Source organism: Macaca thibetana, chromosome 12, assembly GCF_024542745.1.
Source record: "Macaca thibetana thibetana isolate TM-01 chromosome 12, ASM2454274v1, whole genome shotgun sequence".
Taxonomy (NCBI): domain Eukaryota; kingdom Metazoa; phylum Chordata; class Mammalia; order Primates; family Cercopithecidae; genus Macaca; species Macaca thibetana.
In genome coordinates this window covers 94696080-94722670 of record NC_065589.1, presented here as the reverse complement: position 1 = coordinate 94722670, position 26591 = coordinate 94696080, and the positions used below count along the sequence as shown (strand labels likewise).

The 26591-nt window shown below is 35.9% G+C and overlaps 1 protein-coding gene across 6 annotated transcripts in view; it reads left to right on the top strand.

Annotated features, from left to right (window-relative positions):
• MBD5 (methyl-CpG binding domain protein 5) overlaps positions 1–26591 on the top strand; it is a 503218-nt gene that overhangs the window by 201702 nt on the left and 274925 nt on the right. For all 6 annotated transcript variants that reach the window (XM_050752186.1, XM_050752177.1, XM_050752187.1 and 3 more), the window contains one exon: positions 25244–25394. The gene's annotated coding sequence lies outside the window, so the exon portion shown is untranslated. The remainder of the gene's footprint in view (positions 1–25243; positions 25395–26591) is intronic.

Here is a 26591-nt window from a genome sequence, read left to right as displayed (position 1 = left end):
TTTGAAAACATTCTTAGAAAATGAGTTACAATAGAAGGACTGTTAGCAAGCATTGAAAGGATTTAACTGTAAAAGAAAGACTAAAATGTGGGAATTAGAGCTAAAGAACAAAATGTAGACACCATATATAAATATAGATATAAAATGTTTCCTAAAATTCCCTAAAAATAGAATATGTTCCCTAAAAATATACCACTTCTACCTGTTTTCTCCAGTTTTTTCCCCCAGTCTTTACAATTGTCTTATTTTTATTTATTTATTTTTTTTTTATTTTTATTTTTTTTTTTTTTGAGACGAGTCTCTCTGTCACCCTGGCTGGAGTACAGTACCGTGATCTTGACTCACTGTAACCTCCACTTCCCAGGTTCAAGTGATTCTCCTGCCTCAGCCTCCCAAGTAGCTGGGATTACAGGCACCCTCCACCATACCTGGCTAATTTATTTTTATTTTTTTGTATTTTTAGTAGAGACAGGGTTTCACCCTGTTAGCCAGGCCGGTCTCGAACTCCTGACCTCAGGTGATCCGCCCACCTCGGCTTCCCAAAGTGCTGGGATTACAGGTGTGAACTAATTTTCTCATCTTTAATACTTGGAAGTCAAAGAATATCAATTAAAGCTGACAAAAAATAAAAGTATAAACATAATTTAACAATACAAGGAAAAATAGTGAGTAACATTAACTGAAATATGACGGATGAAAGAAAAAGGACAGAGTAATAGAAAGTATGCCAATATTATAATTGCTTATAACAGTGAACTAATAGATTTTGAATACAGAAATAAGGACAGAGATATAAATTACATGTTTATTTGTAAAAACAAAGTTGCATAAAATTATAAACATAACCACTGGAACAAAGATACAGAGAAATTACCCATGGAGAAAAATAGGATAAACAGTACCAATGATATTTTTGTTTAAAAATATGTGGAAAATAGGCCAGCTGCAGTGGCTCATGCCTGTAATCCCAGCACTGTTGGAGGCCAAGGCAGATGCATCCCTTGAGCCCACGAGTTTGAGACCACCCTGGGCAACGTGGCAAAACCCCACCTCTACAAAATATACAAAAATTAGCCAGTGGACCCAGTAACTTGGGAGGCTGAGGTTGGGAGGATTGATTGAGCCTGTGAGGTGGCGGTTGCAGCAAGCCAAGATCGCGCCACTGCACTCCAGCCTGTGCAACAGAGTGAGACCCTGTCTCAAAAAAAAACAAAATTATATATATATATATATGTGTGTGTGTGTGTGTGTGTGTGTCTAGAGACAGAGACACACATACTTATATATGTAAATGTATATATTATATACACACACATATATATGTATACAGAGAAAAAACAACAGAATGAAGAACAGTTCTTTTTGTTAGATGTCCACTGTCACATTATCATTTAACATTTTACTAAGGGGAAACAGCCAAGAGAAAAATTAATGTAAGTGGATTTTAAAAACATGTTTTGTTGAAACATAATTATACGTATTTATGGGGTACATATGATGTTTTGATACATGTATACAGTGAATAATGATGAAATCAGGGTAATTGAGATATCCACCCATCAAATGTTTACCATTTCTTTGGGTTAGAAACATTCCATACCTTCCCTTCTAGCTATTTTGAAATGTACAACAAAATATTCCTATTTTGCTATTGAACCCTAGAACTTATTCCTTATATCTAATGGTATTTTTGTACCCATTAACCAGCCTCTCTCCATTTCCCCTCCCCACAACCTTCCCAGCCTCTCACTTTTTAAAAAGTAGATTTCTGACCAAATCATAGAGCACTCTATTCTCTGATGTGTTTAAAAGATACAATAAAGTATCTTATAAATGTCAAAACGTAAAGATGAAAAGCCAGATAAAGGTAAGCAAGGTATTTATATTAGACCACAGAAATTCAGTCAACAAAAACATTAGGTGAGATGAGCACAGTCTCATTGTGAACACACATGAAGTTGAAGCAGTTATGAATATCTACAAATTAAATAGCATGGCATCACTAATTGGAAAGACAATGTAGGTACCACTGAAAATAGAAACAATGAATACAGGTTCAGCTGCTTCCTGCTTGCAAAACCAAATAACAAAGACAAAGTTCAGTGGAAGAAAAGTGACTTTATTTCCAAACTAGCAGTGGGGAAATAGTCTAGACTTCCTGCCTTAAAGAAACCATTTCAAATTTTTGGCCAGAATACAATAATTTAAAAGTGAAATTTGGTATGAAGGATGTGCAGGAGGGGCAAGGAGGTGCAGGACCACGTAACTTGCTTCAGTGCTTTATTCTGCGCTATTGTCTGATCTGGTAAATGGGCTGGCACTATGTTGAGCATATATAGGTTGTAAATTAACTGCACATTCACATAATCTCTTGTTGGGAGAAAATTGCATAGGTACCTGGATTGTCTCAAGATTCAGTCACAGAAACTTCTAAGCAGACATATAATTAGATAAGTGAGCAGTGCAAGGGCGTGCCTGGGGGAAAGAAGAAGAGTAAAGGTCATTATTTTATTATTAACAAGGAACAGGCACCAAATAAGGGAGAGAAGGAAAAAAGAAAAAAGGACAAAAAAAAAAAAGGCCCTTAAAAATAGGTTACTTGGTTACAACACCACTAGATTTCTCAAAGTTACTAATTGTCCCCTCAGTCCATAACAGATCATTCAGGGGTGGGGGATGGTGGAGGAATGAGGAAACACTGGAAGCATTTGTGCAAAAGTCAGGAACATTGCAAAGATGCCCACTGGCGTGACTATTATTTCACATTGTACTAAAGGGAGCCAGCTGAGAGAGGTATTAGAAGTTAGAGAAAAAAAAAAAAAAGTTAAACCGCCTGGGTGTAGATGACATGATTAGATACCTGCATTCACCACCCAAAATAAAATCAACTAACTATCACAAATAAATTCCCTAAGATATATGGCACAACAATAATGTATGTTCATATACATAACTTTTCATGTATACCAAAATAACTTTCAGTTAAACCCTAGCCCCCTAAAGCATATTGTTTGTGTATTAATGTCCTATGGCTTCCGTAACAAATTACCACAAACCTGGTGTCTTAATGCAAAAAATAATTATTTTCTCATAGTTCTAGGGGCCAAGATTCTGAAATCAGTATCACTGGACCCAAATCCAGTGGGTCCAGTGTGTTGGCAGGGCCATTCTCCCTCTAAAGAATAAATCGTTTCTTACCTCTTCCAGCTGCTGCTGGATGCTGCTGGGGAATTATTATTAAGATTAATTAGTTAATCAATTGATTTTATGTAGTTTGTATATTATTCAATCTAGAAAACATGGAATAAGGACACTCTACCTTGTATTTGTTTCCCCTATATACCTACTTTTATTTTATTTTACTTTATTTCATTTTATTTTTTGAAAACGAAATAAATTACTCTGTTGCCCAGGCTGGAGTGCAGTGGCATGATCTCAGCTCACTGCAACCCCCACCTCCTGGGTTCTAGTGAGATTCTGTTGTCTCAGCCTCCCAAGTAGCTGGGACTACAAGCACATGCCCCAACGCTGGGCCAATTTTATTTTAATTTTTATTAGAGATGGAGTTTCACCATGTTGGCCAGGCTGATCTCGAACTCCTGACCTCAAGTGATCTGCCTGCCTCGGCCTCCCAAAGTGCTGAGATTACAGGTATAAGCCACCACGCCAGGCTATACCTACTTTATATGACTGCTCGTCTCTTTTAGGTGAAATGTGTGACTGGATACAATTTTGTGATCTTGCTGCCTTTTCATTTTTGGTTATCTGTTCTGTTGTTTTTTTTTTCTTCCCAAGGTTGCCTGTAAACATCACTGACTATTACAATTATTTTTATAGATTACTTTTACCTGTTGGTTACTTTAAGGGACTCTTCATTCCCCATTCCCTAGCTTTTCTCTTCTCTTTAACTACTTATTTTTTTAGAGACTTTAACTTTTATAGCAAAGCAAATATTTCCACGAATTATAAAATGAATAGAAATAGTATCATCAAATGCCTCTGTTCTATAAATTGTAATCAAAGGAATTTACTTGAAGCAAATGGTATTTTAAATTGTCTCTAGTTATGTTTTCACATGGGATTGATGAAACACTTTTATATGTGATACTAATTTTTTTCAAATCCAAATATTATTTTTAACCTTCATTATTACTTCCGTCTTTTCATTGGCATTGGCATAATATATTATAACTTTTTCATTTTGAATTTACCATGAATAGATAGTTTTTAAATTACATTCTAAAACTGATTATGTTGACATAGAAGCATACAGCTAAATTTGCTACATATGATCATTTTATTATATATCTCATTGTGTTATTTGAGATTTGTAGTTTTGTGTATTACTTAGTGCTCTAGTCAGAATGTTTCTGTCTCTGTTGAAAATTCATATGTTGAAATCTAATTCCCAATGCAATTATATTAAGAGGTGGAACTTTGAGGAGCCAATTAGATAATGAGGGCAGATCCCTCCTGATGGGATTAGTGCCATTTATAAAAGTGGCCCAAGGAAATTTGTTCTGTCATTTGAGGACACATAAAAGGCACCACATATGAAGAAGAGGCTCTTGCCAGACACAGAATCTACCAGTTCCTTTATCCTGGGCCTCCCATTCCCCAGAACTGTGAGCAATAAACTTTTTTTTTTTTTTTTAATAAATTACCCAGTCTAAGGTACTTTGTTATAGAAGCTCAGACTAAGACACTGTGTTAGGTTATTTTTGCATTGCTATAAAGGAATAATGAGACTGGCATTTATACAGGAAAGCGATTTAATTGGCTCACAGTTCTGCAGGCTGTATAAGCATGGCACCAAGATCTGCTTGGCTTCTTATGAGGGCCTCAGGAAGCATACAACCATGGTGAAAGGCAAAACAGGAGTGGGTGTGTCACATGGTTAGGGGAGGAGCAAGAGACAGAGAGAGGGGAGGTGCTACATACTTTTAAACAACCATATTTCACATGAACTCAGAGTGAGAACTCACTTGTCACCAAGGAGATGGCACTAAGCCACTCATGAGCTATTCGTCCCCACGATCCAAACACTTTCCACCAGGCCCCACCTTCAACAGTGAAGATTACATTCAACATGAGATTTTGAGAGGACAAATATCCAAACACATCAAACACAAATATAAAATAGAAACTACTACCTCTTTGAGGAAGCCATTTGTTTTTCATTGCTTTTTAGTTCCAACTAAAATTCTAATGTGGACTTTAGGAAGCCTAACAAATACTTTTTGATCACAGTATGTTACATAATAGATCTTAATTTTATTTTCATTTCACAAAGAAAAGCCATAAAACTACTTATTTAGAGCTGCAAGCATTAGCCTAATTCCTACATTTTAAATAAGACCTACAGGCTGATTTTCATACAAACCAGTCGCTACTAGTAAATTATCTTCATTTATGTATACCCTACCCCTTTCTACCTCCGATGTTAAGGATGTACCATTTAGAAAAAACTGCTTACTTCTCTTTTTTTGAATACCTCAAACGTACCTCATTTATTATATTGTTCAAGAGATAATAAGTCTTATAAAATGACTGGCAAGCTCATATTTTGCTAAATTACCCAGATGCAATTATATTTTATAGTTTTTTAATATTGTTAAACTTTTTAAATAATATTAAACTTATATTATCTTAATAGCCCAAAACAATAACAATTTTTTAAAATTGTGATTTACCACATATTAGGGTAAATATTGGGAGCTGCTTAAATTTAGCTCATGTCATATGCTAGAATCTAGTAATCATCTTATTATATTATAAATCAAAGTTTACCCATTTATTTTACTTATATTGCTTAACCTGAAGAACACACACAAATTATAAAAAATAACTTAGATGACTAAATAAACATCGGTAATATAAAAATTTTATCTTGTTAATTTATTTTCTATGAATATTAAAGAAAGTATGCTGAATTTTTGTTACATGTAGACTTTTTTCACTTCTACTAAACTTTCAGTTGTATCTAATTTTGATTATTTAAGATCTTAAAAAATCGTGTCTTTAGATAGTTCCCTTTTTATATGTATATACAGTAGAAGATTATGTGATGGTAAATTCAGTGTAGATTTTCCCAATCTGCTGAAGTAAATTTTTCTCCTTATCCATTGCTAACCAGCTGTAATCCACCAGTGGAAGGGATCATCCAGCATATTTTCATACGTGAATCGACAAACCAATTTGTAAGTTTTATTGAGTGATATTTCATGCATAAGCCTAATAGAACATCAGTCTAGGACCCAAATTAATTTAGATAGATTTAGGGGGACTTTGCTGTCCCCTTCTTTCTTCGTTTCTTTTTTTCTCTATGAATTATCCTTTATATGTTAAAGCTGAAGGTTGTTCAAAGTTAGTTTCCAGTTTCTTCATTCTTTCATTTTTCTAGTTGAATCTTCAAATTCACATTTTCTTCAGTTTTCAGAAGCCATAGTTCACAGTGATCCTATTGTAGTGGATTCAAATTCATTTACAAACATTCCTAACCTCATTTGGTGTAAAAAAAATGTAAACTTTGGACTCAGAGAAAACTACTTTCAGCATTTGATTGAAATTTTCTATTTTTGTTATTTTTTTGGAATAAGGACACTGTAGGCCAGCCTTGTTCTGTTATTTCATTATTTTCCTATGTTTATTTATTCATACTAATTATAGATGTTCCATAATTATATTTATTTTAAAATGTGAAGTATCTGAAGAACTCTTTTACAATTTTTTTTCCAGTAGATCTTACAAGATCCATGCGGCTATTCAAAGTCACAAACAAGTATATCCCTGCAATAATTCATCTTGACAGCCTATTTTAAATACTTTAAAATGTGCATGTTCACGAGATTAAAAAAATATGAATTTCTTTTTTGAATCAGGGTCTCGCTGTGTCATCCAGGCTGGAGGACAGTGGTGTAATCATGGCTCAGTGCAGCCTCAACCTCCCGGGCACAAGTGGTCCTCCCACCTCAGCCTCCCAAGTGGCTGGACTACAGGGGTGTGCCACCATGCCCAGCAAATTTTTTTTCTGTATTTTTTGTAGAGACAGGGTCTTACTGTGTTGCTCAGGTTGGTCTCCACCTTCTGGACTCAAGCAGTCTTCCTGCCTCAGCCTCCCAGAGTGCTACGATTACAGGCGTGAGTCACCATGCCCAGCCCATTGTTTTTTAAAGAAAAAATAACAGCTTTATTGAGATATAATTCATGTCATAAAGTTCAAAATATTAAATTGTACGATCCAGTGCTTCTTAGTATATTCACAGTGTTGTATATCATTCACTACTGTTCAATTCTAGAACATTTCCTCACTCCAAAAAGAAACCCTGTACCCATTTCCTACTCCATTTCCCTCCACTCCCAGTCCTGGCAAACACTAGTCTACTTTCTGTCTCTTTGGATTTGCATATTCTGGATGTTTCATATAAGCGGAATCATACAATACATGGCCTTTTCTTTCTTTCACTCATGGTAATGTTTTCAAGGTTCATCTGTGTTGTAGTGTATATCAGAATTCCATTCCTTTTTATAGCCAAATAATATTCTATTATGTAGATATACGGTACTGCATTTTATTTATTCATCAGGTTCTTGGAGTCTATTCTTTCTGAATCATTATCATTCGTCAATGATAAAAAGCCTGAAATTATAGTTTGGTATAGAGCAATCTTTGATGTATATTTTAGACATTAAAACGGTGTGTGTATGTGTGTATGTTTTAATTTTTATATGTCTTAATCTTACCTTTCAAAACTCTAAAAAATCCTTAGTTCTAAAACACTGTCATTCTCCAAAGGTTTTGGATGGGGGATTTTTTACAATAACTTGAAATTAAGAAGGAAGAGGATTTGGACATCTGTAGAGGAAAATTTTTAGCATATCCCTTTTTTCTAGGTAAACATTCACTAGACCCTTTCTTTCTTCTCCTTATATCTCTAAATATAAGGCATCTCCTTGACAACAATTTTAATTATTTATCTTTCTTCCCTCATCTAATTGGTCAGGATACCCAGTGTGTTCTACCTTACCAATAATTCCCATTTGTTCTTTCTTTTCTGTTCTCACCACCAGAAACTGAGTTCATCTTTATTCTACGTGATAACAGAGTGGCTTACTTTACCTGTATCAGAGAACTTACCAATCTTTGCACTTGTCCCTTCCAGCCACCAGCCAGTAAGCTCTTTGAAAGCAGGAACTGTTATTTTTGTCTTGGCTTTCTTCCATAGTGTCTGGCAAAGAGTTGGTACTCATCTGTTTGCTGAAAAAATAATGATGAACAAGTGGTATGAATAATATTATCAGTTAATTTTTTCCCTCTTCTTTTTTTTTTTATTATACTTTAAGTCCTAGGGTACATGTGCACAACGTGCAGGTCTGTTACATATGTATATATGTGCCATGTTAGTATGCTGTACCCATTAACTCGTCATTTACATTAGGTATATCTCGTAATGCTATGCCTCCCCCCGGCCCTTGCCACAGTAGGACCCAGTGTGTGATGTTCCCCTTCCTGTGTCCAAGTGATCTCATTGTTCAATTTCCACCTATGAGTGAGAACATGCGGTGTTTGGTTTTCTGTTCTTGCAATAGTTTGCTGAGAATGATGGTTTCCAGCTGCATCCATGTCCCTACAAAGGACACAAACTCATCCTTTTTTATGGCTGCATAGTATTCCATGGTGTATATGTGCCACATTTTCTTAATCCAGTCTGTCACTGATGGACATTTGGGTTGATTCCAAGTCTTTGCTATTGTGAATAGTTCCGCAATAAACATACGTGTGCATGTGTCTTTATAGCAGCATGACTTACAATCTTTGGGGTATATACCCAGTAATGTGATGGCTGGATCAAATGGTATTTCTAGTTCTAGATCCTTGAGGAATCGCCACACTGTTTTCCACGAGGGTTGAACTAGTTTACGGTCCCACCAACAATGTAAAAGTGTTCCTATTTCTCCACATCCTCTCCAACACCTGTTGTTTCCTGACTTTTTAATGATTGCCATTCTAACTGGTGTGAGATGGTATCTCATTGTAGTTTTGATTTGCATTTCTCTGATGGCCAGTGATGATGAGCATTTTTTCATGTATCTGTTGGCTGTATGAATGTCTTCTTTTGAGAAGTATCTGTTCATATCCTTTGCCCACTTTTTGATGGGGTTATTTGTTTTTTTCTTGTAAATTTGATTAAGTTATTTATAGGTTCTGGATATTAGCCCTTTGTCAGATGAGTAGATTGCAAAAATTTTCTCCCATTCTGTAGGTTGCCAGTTCACTCTGATGGTAGTTTCTTTTGCTGTGCAGAATCTCTTTAGTTTAGTTAGATCCCATTTGTCAATTTTGGTTTTGTTGCCATTGCTTTTGGTGTTTTCGACATGAAGTCCTTGCCCATGCCTATGTCCTGAATGGTATTACCTAGGTTTTAATCTCCTGGTGTGCTGTTTGCTAAGACCCTTGGTACAAGCGCAGTATTAGGGTGAGAGTTACCTGATTTTCCAGGTGTTGTGTGTCTCAATTTCCTTTGGCTAGGAAAAGGAATTCCCTTCCCCCTTGTGCTTCCCAGGTGAGGCGATGCCTCACCCTGCTTCAGCTCTCGGGCTGCACCCGCGGACCAGCGCCAACTGTCCGACACTCCCCAGTGACATGAACCCAGTACCTCAGTTGAAAATGCAGAAATCACCCATCTTCTGTGTCACTCACGCTGGGAGCTGGAGGCTGCAGCTGTTCCTATTCAACCGTCTTGGACGCGCCCCTTCCCTCTTCTTTAGTATAGTGTTCCTCAATGTTTCTTAGCAGGTAAACCTTAAGATTTTCGAAAAAGGATGTTATTATTTTTGAGTTACAAAAATTTCAGAAACTATATTGTTAAGAATTATATCATTAAATTTATTTTAAATATAAACTAATATTATGCATAATAAAGACATTAAAACATTTTCACTTTTAGTAAATGATCTACTTTTATTTTACTTTAAATTATGTGTGGGGCAGGCAGTGGGGAATAGGAGGACTTACCAACAGTAACTATAAAAGTCAGATGATACTTAAACAGTATTTAACTTTGAGGCCGAACTAGTATTTAGGTGGATATTGAAAAGTAAATTTAAGTTGCTGCATGAAAAGCACATGCAAAACTGTGTTTATGATGCTACATTTTAGAGTTTTTTATATTTTATGCTTTCTAAATCAACTGATTTTAATTTCTAAACAAGAAAATTTAAGATTTGATCATCACCAAATTTCTTTTAACACGGACTTTTAACGTATTTGAGACTTACCTCTTTTAACTACATAAATACTTTTTGATGTGGTGATGATTATCTTGAGGAAAATTTATAGACATCAAAGAATGTTTTTGCTTCTCGTTAATTATATGTCACCAAGTGTTTTTTTATTCTGTCTTTAGCCAGCAATCTATGAGTCAGTAAATTATAAAATGTCAGACTGAGAGTTAAATAATTTAAACCTGTGTATTAATTAAAAATACCATGGTGTCCAGAGGTCATCCAAGTGATCAACTGACTGAGTGGCTAAGATGCAAGCATGCTTCTTAGGCCTCTAGGATATTCATTCGTATGACTCCGGTGCTTTCAAATCACTCCATTTTAAAGGAAAGAAATATTTAAATAACTATGCATTTACTCATTTTTAAAATTATAAGTTAAACAGATGTTGTTACTGCCTTTAACATTAACTCTGTGACCTTCTGGATGAGAGGCCAACAAATTTTTTCTGCAAATGGCCAGATGGTAATATTTTAGGACTTGAGAGCCAGGTCTTTGTGGAGCTACTCAACTTGGCTTTTGTAGTGTGAAAGCAGCCATAGGCAATACATAAATAAGGATGGCGGTGTTTCAACTGTATTTATAGACACCGAAACTTGAATTTTATGTAACTTTTTGCTGTCAAATATCTTTCCTCTTGTAAGATTTTTTGAACCATTTAAAAATGTAAAACCACTCTCACAGGCAATATAAAAACAGGTAGCAGATTGGACTTACTCCATGGGCTGAAGTTTGCCAACTTCTGCACTAAATGGTTAAATTCATTAGTTGGAAAAATCTACTTTTGTAATTCATTCATAAATTTCCCCAGTATCACATCTATCATACCACCCTGAAGTTCTTGCTAATGTGAGCTTATGCCTGATAACGAAAAGTGTTCAAGTTGTTACCAGTAGCTCCTATATGACCCATGTTATGTTGCTTCTCTGCCCCATGTCACAAGTAGATTATGGAAGTAAATAAAAAGAAATTTCAACGTTGTCTGCTGTGAAACTTGTCTTTGCTTGTGATGATGTAATGTAGTATAAAGGAAATAAAACCAGGAGATGTGAAAACTAGGCTACATTCCTGGTTCTACCGCTAATCAAAATGGTCAAGTTTGGTGAGCCTCTAAGGCTCCATTTTCTCACCTGCCCATCCTGACAGAATATTAAGAAGTTATAATAGCACATATGAAATTACTGGTAAGGTAACCTTAGCATTGCTATTTATCTTTATTGTCACTGTGGTAGTTAGTAGTTGTACTTTATTACTGTTCTTAAACTTGACTATGGCAGGGCTCCCTTCATATGTTAATATATCACTTAAAACTAGATATAGGTTAAGGATTGCACATTAATTTCCTCCAAGCATTTTGTGTTTCTTACCCTCACATTTTAAACTGCTCTAATCTCATTGTGGTACTTGTGCCAGGTTCATTACTAACAGTATTGTGAAATTTTATATTCTGCATATTCTTTCTTACCACTACTCTGTGAGGGCAAAGACTGTCTGTTTTGTCCCTGCTATATCGCCAGCACCCAAAATAGTGTCTGGAATATATTTGAGCACTTCTGAGTAAATCAGTGACATAAATAATCCCATATGTTCACTTGCCTTGCATTATCAAAAGGAGTAAACAAAGCTCAATAGAAGTAAAATGTTTTAATGCATAAAATACATAAGATTACAAAGGATATCTACTTTATTCAGTTTCACTGATATATAGTTTATCCACAGACTCCTTGCGGGCCCATGGACCCTGTTTTTTTATTTGTTTGTTTTTTGTTTTTTTGTTTTTTTGGTTTTTTTGAGTGGGCGGGTTGTGGGCGGGGTTTTTTTTTTTTTTGAGACAAGGTCTTAGTCTGTCACCCTGGCACTGTTATATCTCAATGCAGCCTGGAACTCCAGGTCTCAAGTGATCCTTCCACCTCAGCCTCCCAAATAGCTAGGAATGCAGGTGTGCAGCATCATGCCTGGCTAAATTTTTTAAATTATATTTTTGTAGAAACAAAGTCTTGCTATGTCGCTGATCTCAAACTCCTGGCTTCAAGTGATTTTCCCACCTTAGCCTCCCAAAGTGCCAGAATTTCAGGCATAATCCACCATGCCCAGCCAGACCTTGGTTTTTGAAAATATGGAAGAATTTTTAACAAATATCAGGGGACACATTGTCCATAACTATAAATTGCAAAACTACTTTGATAGGATATAAAATAAATGCAAGCTTTATTTGGTCTTGTCTTTAAGAAATCCTCCCTCTGCACTTTTAAATTATAACAGAAAAAAGCAATGGATTTTTTAAACTTGTTTTGGTTAAATTTCTTAAGATTACAAGAAGAAAAACAAATTTTGGCAAGCTTATACAAAAAGGGTATTTTCTGGGGAAATGCTGGAGTTTCTTATGCAATTGACAGGTGGGAAGGAAGGGAACAAAGATAGCTCTGGGGACAGTAGCTTTCTCCAGAGTGGAGCCAATGATAGAGGTGCCCAGTTATGGGTCCAAATTTGAAAATATTAGTGGCAAAACCTGGGCTGATCAAGCTTAGATCACAGATGCATGCCTCAATTGGTCAGCCAGAGCCAGAGAAGAATCTGCAGTAGATCTGTTAGCAGTAAGGGCCATTATTTGGTATGGGAATGAGCTGGGAAACTACCCCAAGAGCTGTCTATAATGTAGTTCTTATTAATCTAACTCCGGAAAGCAGTGCATTTATTTTATATTATTGATGTCTCAAGATAAAATACATTTTACTCCAAATTGCAAGACAGCTTTGTCCATTTACATATAGACAATATAGACAAAATTATGAATTTTAATATGTGCCAGATCACTCACTAGCATATTAATACATAATTTAATATCATACAATATAGCCAGTATAGTGTAGTGACAATATAGCATGGGACTTAAGAGTATAAGCCCTTGACCAGACTTGCATGGCTTAATATCCTAGCCCTAACACTTAACTAGCTGTGCAGAGTTTGTGCAAGTTTCTCAATCTCTGCCCCTCATTTTCATTACCTGAAAAAAACAGAAGGAGGTTGCCACAATACAAACAACCAGAAAATCTCTCTGGTGTACCACAGTAAGCATTTAGTTCTTCCACAGAAGTTTGTGTGTAAGCTGGATAGGTCTCATCCAGGCTGGGCTCACCTGGACTTGGTTCTTGGTAGAGGATAAGTCTAGGTTTGTATCACATATCTCTCATCTTCCTTGGATCAACAGATACCTGAGGCATTTTTTTTTCTTTTTTTTTTGGTCAGTATGAAGAGCAGGATTGCAAGGGAACAGGCTACTCTGCATAAGCATATTTCAAAGTTCTACCTAGGTAATGTCTGCTATTATTCAGTTAGCTAAGAGAAGTTACATAGCCAAGCTCCAAGTCAAAGCACAGAGAGGTGCACACTTTCTGTGGAGGTATGATAGTGAAACAGATGGCAATCTACTGTACCACAGGAGATAATACAGTCATGCATCGCTTAATGACAGGAGTACTTTCTGTATTGTTAGGCAATTTCCTCATTGTGTGAACAGCATAGAGTGTACCTACACAAATCTAGATGGTATAGCCGACTAGATATTTACCCTATAGGGTATAGCCTATTGCTCCTAGGTTACAAACCTGTACAGCATATTACTGTACTGAATACTGTAGAGAATTACAGCATAATGGTATTTGTCTATCTAAACAAAAAAGGTACAATAAAAGTAAGATATAAAAGATAAAAACTGGTACATCTGTATAGAGGATTTACCACGAATGGAGCGTGCGGGACTGGAAGTTGCTCTGGGTGAGTCAGTGAGTGAGTAGTGAGTGAATGCAAAGGCCTAGGACATTACTGTATACTACTGTAGATATTACAAATAATGTAGACTTAGGCTACACTAAATTTATTTTTAAAGTTTTTTTCTACAATAATAAATTAACCTTAGTTTATTGTAACTTTTACTTTATAAACTTTAAATTGTGTAACTTCTTGATGCTTTTATAATAACACTTGGCTTAAAACACAAAGCACAATCATGTTGTACAACTGTGCAAAAATATTCTCTATCCTTATCCTATAAGCTTGTTTCTATTAATGTTTATTTTCTTTTTAACTTTTTGGTTAAAAACTAACACACAAGCACACACATTAGGCTAGGCTTACCCAGAGTTGGGATCATCAATATCACTTTCCTGTACCTCCATATCTTGTCTCACTGGAAGGATCTCAGGGGCAGTAACCCACATGGAGCTGGCATCTGCTGTGATAACCTTACTTTCTTCTGGAATACCTCCTGAAGGACCTGCCTGAGACTGTTTTACAGTTAACTTTTTTTTTTAATAAGTAGAAGGAGTACACTCTACTATAACAATTAAAACATATAGTAAATACTAGGCAATAGGAATTTTTCGACTTCATTATAATCTTATGGGAGCACTGTGATATATGCAGTCGATAGTTGACCAAAACAACATTATACAGCACATGACTAATAAGAGAGTTGTAAGGTTAATGTATGTGAAAAGCTTAAAGTAGTTTCTGGTGCATAGAAAATGTTCAATAAACAGTTGCTATTATTAGGCATACAGAAACACACAAAAATTCAGTATTGTGTAACTGTTACATAAAATACATATTTGGCGAATGTGTCACTAAGTGACACTTTTTGCTATCCTAAGCAAAAAAAACAAAACTGGGGATATCACATTACGTAACTTCACATTATCCTACAAAGCTATAGTAACATTTAAACAAACAAACATGCTTAAATTTAATTGAAAAGCTAGTGTGAGCCAACTTCTAGGATAGTCAAATATTATCCAATTATTTACTGTTAGCAGAATCAGAGAACGGCTGAAGATCACCAAGTTTTATCCACTCATTTGACAGATAATGAATCGAGCCAAAATGGTGAGATATTTAAGTCAAAGAGGAAGAAGTGGATGAATGGAGGATGGATAGGTGAATAATAAATAGGCAAATAGTTAATAGAAAAAGGAAAGGGATGAAATCAACCTAGATCTCTAGAACTCTAGTTGAGAACTCTTCCCACTATATTACACAGACCAGGTGTTGTTTCCTGTAGTTTATATACTGTTTATCACATTTTTTCTCTCCTTCTGCCTTTCAATGAGCCTTAAAAGGAGAAATAATTTTAATAATATTTTTAAAAGTTCAACTATTGCTTCAATTGAGAGATGACTGTAGGACAGGATTTACTTAAAATGTAAAACTAACAAAGCTAATCCTTACAGAGGCCTTCATTTGTCCACTTAACTAATATTTGTTCAGTCATTATTATCTGTTAGGCACTGGACTACAGAGCAAAAACAAAACAAATCTTTGTTCTTGTGAACATGCATTATGTGGAAGAGACAAGCAATTAACAAATTAATTAGTAGTATGTTCCACAATCCCTTATCTGCAATTCTAAAATCAAAAAGCTTGGGAAACTGGAAAATTTGACAACTCGAATAGTGGTAAAAGCTGAATCAGACTCATTTAGTAGTAAAGCTGGTATGAGACTAGTCATAGTCTTTTTTATTTTTTATCTTAATTTTTGTGGGTACCTATGTGTATATATTTGTAGGATATATGAAATGTTTTGATACAGGCATGCAACATGTAACAATCACATCATGTAAAATGGGGTATTCATCACCTCAAGCATTTATCTTTTGTGTTACAAACAATCCAATTATACTTTTAGGTTTTTTTCTAAGATATCTTGTTATAAACAATTTTTACTTATTTTTAAATATACAAAATTACTATTAACTATAGTCACCCTGTTGTGCTATCAAACACTAGGACTTAATTCATTCTTTTGGGGAGTTTTGTACCCGTTAACCATCCCCACTTACCCCCCGACCCTCCATCTACCCTTCCCAACATCTGGTAACCATGCTTCTATTCTCTATCTCCATGAGTTCAATAGTTCTGATTTTTAGATCTCACACATAAGTGAAAACGTGCTTTGTCTTTCTGTCCCTGGCTTAACTTAGCATAATGACCTCCAGTTCTATTCATGTTGTTGCAGATGACAACATCTTATTCTTTTTGATGGCTGAATAGTACTTTATTGTGTATCATTACCGCACTTTGTTTTATTCATCTGTTGATGAACACTTAGGTTGCTTCCAAATTTTGGCTATTTGTGAGCAGTGCTGCAACAAACATGGGATTGCAGATAGCTCTTCGATGTGCTGATTTACTTTCTTTTGGGTATATACCCAGCAGTGAGATTACTGAATCACGTGGTAGCTCTATTTTTAGGTTTTTGAGGAACCTCTAACTGTTCTCCATAGTGCTTTTAGTAATTTACATTCCTACCAAGAGTGGGGTTCCCTTTTTACCGCATCCTTGCCAGCATTTGTTATTATTGCCTTTCTTTTAACTAAAAGCCATTTTAACTGAGGTGAGATGATATCTCATTGTAGTTTGGATTTGCATTTCTCTGATTATCAGTAATGTTGAGCACTTTTTCATATGCCTGTTTGCCATTTCCATGGCTTCTTTTGAGAAATATTTATTCAAATCTTTTGCCCATTTTTAAATCAGATTATCAGATTTTTTCCCACAGAGTTGAGCTCCTTGTATATTCTGGCTATTAACCCCTTGTCCAATGGGTAGTTTACAAATATTTTCTCTGATTCTTTGTGTTGCCTCTTCACTTTGTTGTTTCCTTTGGTGTGCAGCAACTTCTTAACTTGATAGGATCCCATTTGTCTATTTTTGTTTTGATTGCCTGTGCTTGTAGGGTATTACTCAATAAATTTTTGTTCGGACCCATGTCTTGGAGATTTTTCCCCAGTGTTTTCTTGTAGTAAATTTATAAATTGAGGGTCTTATATTTAAATATTTAATGTATTTCTATGTGATGTTTCTATATGGCTTGAAATAGTGGTCTAATTTCATTCTTCTGCATGTAGATATTCATTTTCCCCAGCACCATTTTTGAAGACTGTCTTTTCCACAGTGTATGTTCTTGGCACGTTTGTTGAAAATGAATTTACTGTAGGTGTGTGAATTTGTTTCTGGGTTCTCTATTCTGTTCCATTGGTCTATATGTGTGTTTTTATGCCAATACCATGCTGTTTTGGTTATTATAGCTCTGTAGTATAATTTGAAGTCAGGTAATGTGATTTTCTCAGTTTTGTTCTTTTTGCTTAGAATAGCTTTGACTATTTTGAATTTTTTGTGGTTCCATATAAATTTTACAAAATTTATGTGTGTGTATTTGAAGAATGTCATTGGTATTTTGATAGGGATAGCACTGAATCTGTAAATTGCACTGGGCAGTATGGACATTTTAATAATATTGATTCTTCCAATCCATGGACATGGAGTATCTTTCCGGTTTCTTTTGATGTCCTCTTCAATTTCTTTCATCAGCATTTTATAATTTTCACCATAGAGATCTTTCACTTCTTTCATTAAGTTAGTTCCTAGGTATTTGTGGCTACTGTAAATAGGATTCCTTTTTTAATTTATTTTTCAGATTGTTCACTGTTGCATTTTGAAATGCTACTGTTTTTTGTATGTGGATTTTATATCCTGCAACTTTACTAAATTTGTTTATCAGTTTGAATAGTTGTGTGTGTGTGTGTGTGTGTGTGTGTGTGTGTGTGTGTGTAGTCTTTCATTTTTTCCAAGTATGATGTTATGTCATCTGCAAACAAGGATAATTTGACTTCTTTCCTTCCAATTTAGATGCCCCTTATTTCTTTCTCTTGTCTGATTTTCTAGCTAGGACTTCCAGTATTATGTGGAGTAACAGTGGTAAAAGTGGCCATCCTTTTCATCTTCCAGATCTTATACAAAAGGCTTTCAGTTTTTCCACATTCAGTATAATACTAGCTGTGAGTCTGTCATATATGGTTTTTCTGATGCTAATGTATATTCTATATCCAGTTTTTAAGGGTGTATTATAAAGGAGTGTTGAATTTTATCAACTGCTTTTTCACCATCAATTGAAGTGATCATATGGTTTTTGTCTTTCATTCTATTGATATGGTGTGTCACATTGATTAATTTGTATATATTGAACCATCCTTGCATCCCAGGGATAAATCCCACCTGATCATGATGAATAATCTTTCTAATGTACTGTTGAATTTGGTTTGCTAGTATTTTGTTGAGGATTTTTGCATCAATATTCATCAAAAATACTGATCTGTGATTTTCTTTTTTTAATGTGTATTTGTCTATTTTTGATATAAGGGTAATACTGGACTTATAGAATAAGTTTGGAAGTATTCCCTTTTCTGTTTTTTGGAGTAGTTAGATTAGTATTGGTATTCGTTTTTTAAATATTTGGTAGAATTCAGCAGTGAAGCCATCAGTTTCTGGACTTTTCTTTACTGGGAGACTTTTTAATACAGCTTCAATCTCATTACTTGATACTGGTTTGTTCAGGTTTTGGATTTCTTATGGTCTAATCTTGGTAGGTTGTATTTTTCTAGGAATTTGTCCATTTCTTCTAGATTTTCCAATTTATTGGTATATGGTTGCTCATAGTAGCAATTAATGATCATTTGAATTTCTGTGGTATCATTTGTAATGTCTCCATCTTCATCTCTGACTTTATTTATTTGGATCTTCTCTCTTTTTTTCCTAGTCTGGCCAAAAGTTTGTTAATTTTGCTTAACTTTTTAAAAAACTATCTTGTTTATTTCAATTTTATTTATTTCTGCTCTGATCTTTATTTATTTTTTCTTTCACTTATTTAGGGTTTGGTTTGCTCTTGCTTTTCTAGTTCTTTAAGATGCATTTTTTGGTTGTTTATTTGAAGGTTTTCTTATTTTTTGATATCGGCACTTATGGCCATAAACTTCCCTCTTAGTACTACTTTTGCTATATTCCATAGGTTTTGCTTGTTGTGTTTCCATTATCATTTGTTTCAATAGATGTTTCAATTTTCTTTTTGATTTCTTCATTGACCCACTGGTCATTCAGGAGCATACATACAAATACATACATTTCCATGTATTTGTACAGTTTCCAAAATTCCTCTTGTTATTGATTACGAGTTTTATTCCACTTTGGTCAGAGAAGATGCTTGATATTATTTTACTTTTTGAATGTTTTAAGACTTGTTTTGTGACCTAATGTCTTCCCTTGAGAATCATCCATGTGCTGAGGAAAAAAGTGTGTATTCTGCAGCCATTGGATGAACTGTTCTGTAAATGTCTATTAGGTCTATCTGGACTATAGTGTAGATTGTCCAGTGTTGCTTTGTTGCTTTGTTGATTTTTCCATCTGGACAATCTGTTCTATCTGATGCTGAAAGTGTGGTGATGAAGCCTCTAGCTTTCTTTTTTGTTGTTGTTTTTTAGTAGAGATGTGGTTTCACCATGTTGCCCAGGCTGGTCTCGAACTCCTGAGCTCAAACAATCCGCCTGCCTTGGCCTCCCAAAGTGCTAGGATTACAGGCGTGAGCCACTGCACCTGGCTGCCTCTAGCTATTAGTGTATTGGGGCTCATCTCTCTCTTTAGCTCTAATAGTATTTGCTTTATAAATCTGGGTGTGTCAGTGTTGGGTGCATATGTATTTAAAATTGTGGGTTTTATTTTTTCTGAATTGACCCCTTTTATCATAATATAGTGACCAGTTTTGTCTCTCTTATAGTTTTTGACTATAAATCTATTTTTTCTGATAAAAGTATGGCTACTCCTGCTCTTTTGGTTTCCATTGGTATGGAATATTTTTTTCCATCCCACTGCTTTCAGTCTATGTGTATATTTATAGGTGAAGTGTATTTCTCATAGGCAACAGATCACTGGGTCTTGTCTTTTTTGTATCCATTCAGCAACTCAGTGTCTTTTGATTCCAGAGGTTAGTCCACTTATAGTCAGTGTCTTTATTGGTAAGTAAGGACTTACTCCTGGCGTTTTGTTATTTGTTTTCTGGTTATTTTGTGGTCTTGTTTCCTTCCTGTCTTCCCTTCAGTGAAGGTGATTTTCTTGGGTCTTGCTTTTTATGTTTTGTGTATTAGTTGTATGTTTTTTTGGTTTGAGGTTACCATGAGGTTTGCAAATACTACCTTATAACCCATCATTTTAAGCTGATAACAACTTAACACTGTTTACATAAACAAACAAAAAACTGATAAACACTCTATGCCTTAACTTCATCTCCCTGTTGTTTTGACTTTTTGTTGTTTCCATTTATATTTTATTGTATTGTTTATGTCTTGAAAACTTGTTATGGTTTTTTATTGGTTAATTGTTTAGTTTTTCTATTTAAGATAGGAGTAGTCTACACACCACAGTTACAGTGTTATGATATTCTGTGTTTTCCTGTGTACTTGCTATTACCAGTGAGTTTTGTACTTTCCATGATTTATTGCTTATTAATGTCCTTTTCTTTCTGATCAAAATACTCCCTTTAGCATTTCTTGCAGAAAGTTCTGGTGTTGATAAAATCCCTAAGCTTTTGTTTGTCTGGGAAAGCCTTTATTTCTTATTCATGTTTGAAGGATATTTTCACCGAATATACTATTCTAAAGTAAAAGATTTTTCCTTCAGCACTTTAATTATGTCATGCCATTCTTCTCTCCTGGCCTGTGAAGTTTGCACTGAAAATTCTGCTGTCAGACATATTGGAGCTCCATTGTATGCAATTTCTTTTTTCTTGCTGCTTAGGATCCTTTCTTTATCCTTGACCTTTGGGAGTTCAATTATTAAATGCTTTGGGGTAGTCTTCTTTGGGTTAATTCTGCATGGTGTTCTATAACCTTCTTGTACTTGGATATTGATATCTTTTATAGGTTTGGGAAATTCTCTGTTATTATTCATTTGAGTAAGCTTTCTGCCCCTATCTCTTTCTGTACCTTCTCTTTAAGGCCAATAACTCTTAGATTTGCCATTTTGAGGCTATTTTCTAGCCTGCTTTGCTTCATTGTTTTTTCTTTTCTTTTTCTTTTTTCTTTTTTTTTGTCTTTTCTGTGTATTTTCAAACAGCCTGTCTTCACACTCACTAATTCTTTATTCTGCTTGATTACGTCTGCTATTAAAGGACTTTGATGCATTTTTCAGTATGACAAATTGCATTTTTCAGCTCCAGAATTTCTGCTTGATTCTTTCTAATTATTTCAATCTCTTTGTTAAGTTAATCAGATAGAATTCTGAATTCCTTCTCTATATTATCTTGAATTTCTTTGAGTGTCCTCAACACAGCTATTTTGAATTATCTGTCTGAGAAGTCACATATCTCTGTTTCTCGAGAATTGGTCCCTGGTGCCTTATTTATTTCATTTGGTGAGGTCATGTTTTTCAGGATGGTGTTGATCCTAGTAGATGTTCTTTGATGTCTGGGCATTTAAGTGTTAAGTATTTACTGTAGTCTTCACTTTCTGGACTTACTTATAGCTGTCCTTCTTGGGAAGGCTTTCCAGATATTCAGAAGGACTTGATTGTTGTGATCTAAGTGTTGTGATCTAAGCTGTATCTGCTTTAGGGGCACCCGAAGCCTGGTAATGCTGTAGTTCTTACAGACTCATAAAGGTACTGCCTTGATGGTCCTGGACAACATCCAGAAGGATTCTCTGGATTACCAGGCATAGACTCTTGTTCTGTTTCCTCACGTTCTCCAAATGAATGGAGTCCGTCTGTCCCACTCCACCCCTGTCTCTGTCTCTGCCTCTTTCTCTGTTCTAGGCCATCTGGAGCTGGGGATATTGTGACATAAGCACCTCTGTGGCCATCACCACTAAAACTGTACTGGGTCAGACCTGAAGCCAGCACAGCACTGGGTCTCACCTGAGGCTTGCTGTAACCACTTCCTGGCTTCAGCCTGTGTTCACTCAAGGCTTTGGTGCTCTGCAATCCGCAGGTGACAAAGCCAGCCATGCCTGTATCCTTCACTTCAGAGTGGCAGGTTCCCCCAGGCCCCGGGCATGTCCAGAGATGCCATTCAGGAGCCAGGGACTAGAGTAAAAATCTTAGAAGTCTACCTGGTATTCTATTGTACTGTGGGTGAGCTGGCACTGAACTCAAAAGACGTAGTCCTCCCCACTCTTCCCTCCCCTATTTAAAAGCAGAGGAGCCTCACCCTGTGGCTCCCGCTACCACATTCCATGCGGATTACTGTACCACTGATGTTCCCTTAAGGCCCAAGGGCTCTTCAGTCAGCTTGTGTTGAATGCTGCCTGGCCTGAGACTCACCCTTCAGAGCAGCACGTTCTCCTCTGACCCAGAGCAGGTCCAGAAATTCTATTCGATAGCCAAGTCCTGGAACCTAGGACCCCAAGAACCTGCTTGGTGCTCTAACCCCTGTGACTGAGCTGGTAACTAAGGTACAAAACAAAGTTCCCTCTGCTTTTCCCTTTGATTTTCTCAAGTAGAAGGAGTCTCACCCTGTACCCACCACAACTAGGAATGTGCTTAGTCTCACCTGAAGCCAACAAGTCTCACAGTCTCACCCAAGCCCCTCAATGTAGTTCCTGGGTATTACTGCTGGTTGTTTAGGGCCCAAGGTCTCTTCAGTTAGAAGGTGATGAATGCTACCAGGACTGGGTTCTTTCCTTCAAGGCAGCAGGTTGCCTTCTGGCCCAGGTTGTATCTAGAAATGTCATTCAGTAGCAGGATCTGGAAAGGGGGCTTCATAACTCTAACTGGTGCCCTACCCAACTGTGGCTGAGCTGGTATCCAAGATCCCAGACAGAGTCCTCTTTATTCTTCCATCTTCTTTCCTCAAGTGGAGTGGATGGGTCTTTTTCAGAGCCATGAGCTGTACAGCCTGTGGTTAGGAGGAGGTGATGCCAACACTCCCTTCCCCACCCTGGCTGGTGTCTCAGTAAGTCCCATTCCCCCGCTCCCCCAGTCCACTGTCTCTGGCCCAAGTTCAACACTAGGACTTGCCTTGGAGTTGAAGTCCTTATGGCCTAGCCTGCCTTTCCAGTTTATTTTGGGCTCCAGAACACTTTAGCCTGCACTGATGAGTCTTGCAGGGACTCAAGTTTGGACCACTGGGATCAGCGATTCCTTTCTGGCTAAACAGGCCCGGTTAAAATGCTCGCTTTTTGGATGGACATCAGCTGCGTTTGGTCTAGTTTTGTTTTCTGTTATAATAGGGCAGCACTGAGCTCAGTGCCTCATAAATGCTACACTCTCTCTGTCTCCAGCACACCAAACATTCTCCACACCATGCTTCTGCTGCCGGAGAGGTGGCATCAGCTATTTGAGACTGTTTTTCCTGTTCGGTGCCTCATGTAGTGATAGGAAGTTAAAGCCACGTACTGTGAGTGCTCACCTGATTTTTGAGTCTTATGAATATGCTTTTTTTGATAGTTGTTGAATTGATGTCCTTGCTTGGGGGGACAATCAGTGGAGATTTCCATTCTGCCATCTTGCTCTGCCCCTAGTTATAGTCTTTAAAAAATCTCACTTAGAATGAATATATGTTTTACTGCAAGGTTATTAACGTTTTTGACTTCAGGGTGCCTTCCCAGACCTCTTGGATGGGAGGGGAGAAGAGTAGGAGATGTTGCATAATTATAGTACATGTACTATATTACCTTAAAAATACCAAAAATACTTAATTCCAAATGACATCTGGCTTCACCGGGATGGTGGGGCTACATAATATCTAGGAATTATAAATACTGTGAATGGAAATGAAGCAGGTATGGATATAGAGAATAAGGGCCAATGGCGAAAAGGGTAAAAGTCAGAGGCGGAGGTTTTTTAGCTAGACTGGTGAGAGAATCCTCTCTGGGAAGTGATATTTGAGTAGAAACATTCCAGGAACTTTCAAGGAAAAAGAGTGTTTTAGTCAGTGGGAACGGACATGTGGTTATCTAAAGAGACATTCCAATCTAAGAGAAGACAAAGGTCAAAGACTTAAATCAAGAGCGTGCTTAGCATGTGTGAAGAACATGAAAGCCACTAAGGCTATAGAATATGAAACAGAGGAAGAGTCATCAGATAGGCTTTCAGAAAGGTAACCAGGATCCAAGTCCTTGCCTTAGATGTTATGGAAAGTCTTTGGGGAATTTTGAACAAGGGAGTCTGAAATTCAGTTTTCTTTTTAAAACTGTCATTCTGTTTCTCTATAGATAATTTTTAAAAATCACTCGACTTTTGTGGATAGTAGAGTAGTAGATGTTTGCAGTGGTGAGGATTGGAAAAGATAAGTGATCATGACAGTGGATAAAACTCAGAAATTTGATGATGTGTGATCATATGGATACTTTTTTTTTTTTTCAAGAAAGCATCTCGCTGTTACCTAGTTGGAGTGCAATGGCATGATTGTAGTGCATTGCAGCTTCGACCTCTTGGCCTCAAGTGATCCTCCTGGTTGAGGCTCCCGAGTAGCTAGGACTATAGGCATGCAACACCATATCTCACTTTTTGTTTCTTTCTTTCTTTTTTTTTTTTTTTTTTGGTAGAGACATAGTCTCACTATGTTGCCAACACTGTATAGATACTTTTTAATAAAATAATGTCCTAGTTATATTTTAACAAAATAATATCTTTTAGGTATCTGTTGAGTGAATGGTGTGCTATGAATTGATAATCTAAATATTATGCTATCATGTTTTTTGGGTTTTGTTCTAGATTTTTCCCTAAGTATTAGGGCTAAGAAATGAGCTTGGTCATTATAGTGCTCTTACCAGCCTGCCTCTCTTTTCTCAAAGAGGGAAAGAGCCCCAGCTCGAGGAAAGAGCCCCCAAACTTGGAGTAAAAAGAACTGTTTTCTTATGTCCGATCTGCCACTAACTGACTATAACATGGTTTATTTAACCTCTTTTGATTTTGGTTTTCTATACTGTAAAGTGGATTGAATTACCTGATTGATAATAGCTCTGTTTGAATCTTCAGTCTTAAATTTAACAAGCCCTTTCTGTTAGATTCTACAATTCTATGATTTTTAAATGAGACTGCATAAAAATCTCAAAACTTCCTTAAATGTGAATGTAAAAGAATACGGAATAACTGGATGTGTTCAAAATTGGTAAATTTACCCTGGTATCCTTTTTAACAGGACCAAGAAAATAAATACCAGAAATCAACAAGAGCACAGACTGTTTCCCTTCATCAATCCATAGAACCCTAATACTTCTTTAGTTCCATCAAACACAGAGGAATGACCACCATGGCAGATGGCGACAGAGGATGTCAACAATTTTTTGGAGGCAAGCAATGAAATATTTCTACTATGAGTTTTCTGTTATTAATCATGTAGAAGCAAGTAGAATTATATTGGGTTTTAGTTTAAAATGAAAAGCCTTATTTACTGTAGGAATTTATATATGCATAGCTATTTCTTTATTTTCTTTTTTTCCTCTTTTAACACCTATGCATGTCAGAAGTTACATTAAGATGCATTTGCCCTTACCTCCAGAGTAACAGATAGAATAAGACTATCTTAAATCCTTAAATACAGAACAAGGACTTAAATAACCAAAATTAAGTACCTATATTTGAACACAGGACTTTTTCACATCTATCTTGGACACATATATAACTGTAAGTACTAAATAAAATTAGAAATTAGAATTATTTTAATTATTTTCTATTTATTTTAGAGTTGTTCATACTATTTGTGAATTTTATGTAGTTAAAGGTATCCCAGCATTTTTCCTCCCTTTTCTTTAACAGCTAATATAAAGTGCTCCAAAATCTTGGGAAGCCATCCCTTTACAACTCTCACAGCTTTACATTTTGTGAAAATTCCATATCAAAATATTTACTTGAACTTTTAGTTAATTCTATGACAGCTCCTATTGCTCCCAAAAGAGCATTTGGGCAAGGATTGTGGATCACAATGCCACATTCAAATTTCAAATTAATTACATTACCTTTAAAAGAAAAGCTTGCTTGGAAAGAAATTCACCATATATATTTTTAAATGTATAAGGAATCTGGCTTTTCTTCATTCATGAAAAATAAAGACTTAAGTAGATGAAAATAAAGTGAAATAAAAATATACACTTTAAAAAATTTAAGTAGAATTCTCTAAAATGTAATCTTTCAAGGGATTTTATACAAAGAAACTATATATATGCTTAGAATTTTTTATTTAGTGTTAATTCAACTCATCAGCCTAAGGTCATCCATAAAAACATGTCTGCTTTTAAGTTTCACATAAGAGGAATGCTTTCTCTAGATAAAGAAGAAGATAAATGTTTAAAAATCCCAGTGTAGAGATTCTGAGTTTTCTTTCAGTAACTAGAGTCAAAATTAATTCTTGCTTTTCTGTTGGGGAAAATTTCATCTAATTACATTCAATTTATTCTGCAACTTTTTGGACAGCAAATCCTGATCACCAAAGAAAAAGCAGCTGTGTTGCCCTTGCCTCACAATTATAACAATAGTATTATTATGCAGTC